The following is a 3,640-nucleotide window of genomic DNA, read 5'->3' as shown; positions in this document are numbered from 1 at the left end:
TAGATATAGCCTTCCTGGTGCGTGTTTGGTAAACTCCAAGAGAGTAAATAAGATTGGATGACATGGAAGTAGCAGAAACTAAACAGGGATAGGATTTATCTGCCTCCAGAATGAACATTCCCTAGCTGTCAACTGAAGATTGCCTGTATTTGTGCATAGAAATGATATGGTCATGCTCCCAAAAGGCTGCAATAAAGCACCCACCAACCTGTGGGCAAATTTGTGTGGCTAGCATTATTTCTGGTATCTGTAGCCTACCAGGCATGAAGTGGGCCACTGGAGCTTTCTTTTTGCCTGGGAATAAATAGCATTGCTCCCATTCTGCTAGGTTGGCTAAGGAAATCCCCTGCTCTACATGCTGTTGTCTCCCTAGGCTTAGGAACTGGTCAATTCCTCAGCCACTCTGAGTTTCCTGCCGTACAAAGTTGACTTTTTTTAATTAATTGTTTTTGCCTGAGAAGTCTGAGTGCTGGTAAATGGGCTTGGCAGTCACTGTTGAAGAGTCTGAGTGTTTACTGGTGCTGTAGTGGGGTTTGTTTGTTTTTTCAAGGTGCAATATACAGGCACACTGTTCTGCTTGGAAGGGACAGTAACGCCAGTAGGATTTAAGGGGAAAATGTGATCCTATGAACGATAAAATTTATCTTTTATTCTTTTAACTGTAATGGAATTTTCCGGGTCCATTAATTACATTATCAAGTCAATAACCCTCTGATCAACTACATGATTCTGAGCAAATCTAGAGACACTGCGCCCCTCTGTATTTTCACTTTTTAACGATATGCTCAGGAAAACAGAGGAAAAAGTTTCCCCACCATGCTAGGCCATCTCATTAAGTGTATTATGAGCTTTAAAGCATATTTCCTATAATATAATTATATCCATATTAAATTTAAATTACTTGACAATCTTCACTCCCTTCCCACATATTCTCGGTGCTATTGTAACACAAATACTCAATCTAGAGGTTATTCCATAATGTCTTTTTATGGGTTTTCTTGGAAGTATCTGGCCACAGTCAGATTGGATACTAGAGAAGATGGATCACTGCCTCATCTGCCCTGATAATTCCAACTTTAGGATCCTTTGTTCAATTTTAATTTCTCCATCTTTTTCCCTTATGTTCTCTGAAGTTGTCATACTGACATTTTCTGCAGTAGTAAGAAAGCCAACATAAAGTGCTGTTGTAATTCCACACTGGGAGCAATATATTATGACGCATATCAGGTGAGATTCCCCCAAACTTGCCTTTCATACTAGCAGTCATGACACTCTTTGGATGCTGCAATTCAAATTAATGTCACAGAGAAAGCATGTCATAGACATAGTGCCTTTATACCAATTTGCAGTGACAATATTGGAGTTTAACTTCTGAGAGTGGTAGGCAGATTAAAATCTTAGCTAGATAGCTGTAGGAGGAATGTTTAAAAAGCTACAGATGAACATTTCTAAGGCAGAACTTCTTAATGATAAAGAAGAGGTATCTCTTCAATCCAGAATGAATACTGATTTTTAAATTATTTTCTCTTGCAATTTAAATCACACTGGATATGGTTTCACTAGTTTTCCAAAAGTTGCCAGATTGTTTTTCTGTCTGCAAATATGTACAGGGTGTTGATCTTTCAGTGTGAACAGAACCCATGAAATAGCTAAGCTAACTAAGATGAATGTTTTTTTTTTTCCTGAATATGTGTGCTCTTGGAATCATTTCAGGTGGGCACATAGATCCAGGGTCACATCAGAGCTCCCTCTGCTCAGTGGCACAAAGGAGTGAGAGTAGTGATGTCCAAATATCTCAGAAGGATAGGAGGAAAGCCAATGGGATTCCCACTCTTTTCAAGCCTGCAAAAGTCAGTTCATTGAACATCACCTGGTTGAAGCTTTGTGGCATGGCTAACTAGATGGGTCGGGTCGGGAAGGGGAGGAGGAGAAGCCATCTGTGCAATAGGAGACTTGTGCAGATAAAGTTCTGTCTAGGTTTTCATATTACACCATTCACTGTATTGGTGCAGACTATGCCACCATTAACTCCTGCTGAGTCCTGTTATGCACCATCTGTCCCAATACTTGACAAGTGTCCTCTAATAAAAAAATATTGCAAATTTGCATTTATTCAGACACAAACTATCCCAAGCATGTGCCTTCCCCTGCCCCCTAATTAGCATTTGACCACATATTTGCCTACATAATTTAATATGGTATGACTGACTGTGACTGGCAATCTTTGCTCAAGAGCTTGGAACAACAGAGGTGATGTGGAGCAGGACTGAGATGCATTGTTGATAACGCTTGCACTGAATTTCCTTCTGTGATACTTGGCCTTGGTCAGTGCTTTGTGAGCCTCAGATTCTCAAATAGGAGAGGTTACAACATGGAAAAAGGCCATTTGGCATGATGAAGGCAACCATCTTCAGCCTCTCCACACATATTCTTAACTGAAAATTTACCCGGTTCAATCTTTTTCAGTTTCTGACATAAAAGTTGCTGTTGTAACTGAGGAATCAGGAAATCTATTCCCCACACAGAACATACCTTTACAATTATTTAATGAATGTGACAGCACATTAACTGGAACTGCAATATATTCATCCACAGTATTTGGAAATCTTGTAACCTTACGTTCTACCTGCACAGTGGAATAACTCTTAATGTTATCATATTCAGGATCTCTGGCTTGCTCATGTGTAAGCTCTCTCTTTTCTGTTACAAGAAACATTCCTAGTCCAAGCAACATTAGCACACCTTCTGGATTCTCTGCATATTTTCAGTTTATAAAAGAAGCTCCATTGTCCTAGTTCTTTCTGATGTAGCAAGGGAAAGAAAAATCTGTTCTCTCTTCTACCCAATATAAAAAGAGAGACAAAAATGTGGGGAACTGTTGAAATGGAGTATTGCAAACCATTTTTGAAGTCAGTGTAAATGAGAAAAGAATATAATGTAAAAGATCACACAGGCTTTTGGCTGGAGATATATCAAAGCAATTGATGGATGGCAAGAAGGACAAAAGGAAGAATGAGAGATCTTTTAACAAATTATATCATGCCCATTCTCATGCAAAACTAGGCAGGCTTTGTCTTCCTCTGAGCTACTTAACAATTTTGAGCCATTGGCATTAGGCCAACACAGAGAGGAATAGATATCTGCACTTACCTGTAGTGCAGTGGCAAGGCTTACACGTCATCCAGTCAAAGTACCTTGCAAGAATCTCAGAGATGAAGAGGGAAATATTGTTTGCACTAAGCAGTGTTTAGTAGGTTGTTTCATTTTTGCTTTGTTCCAATGAAAGCATCTATTAACCAGTGAAAATCTAAGTTGTATTCACTTTTCATGAGTGGCTGTAATACTTTAGCCTTAATATTTTGCACTCATTATGCTTTTTTCCCCAAGGTTTTCAAAGTAACCCATCAGAGGATAGATCTGAGGCAGAAATCAGAGCTCCATGTCACACATTGTGTCATTGGCAGAGTTGAGAAGTGAACCCTTTTCTCAAGTCCTTTGTTTAGTCTAACCCCTACCCTACACTATATACCAGGTACCATAATGTATTATCTAATATCTAGAAATTCCGCATATCTTTAATTGTTCATTTTAATAATGGCACTAAAATAGAGCTTTTCCATTTCCCAAACGTTACACAGAC

The sequence above is a fragment of the Gopherus flavomarginatus genome, chromosome 3 (assembly GCF_025201925.1).
Source record: "Gopherus flavomarginatus isolate rGopFla2 chromosome 3, rGopFla2.mat.asm, whole genome shotgun sequence".
In the NCBI taxonomy this organism is placed as follows: domain Eukaryota; kingdom Metazoa; phylum Chordata; order Testudines; family Testudinidae; genus Gopherus; species Gopherus flavomarginatus.
The sequence above is the reverse complement of the archived record's forward strand: the minus strand, read 5'-3'. Positions refer to the sequence as shown.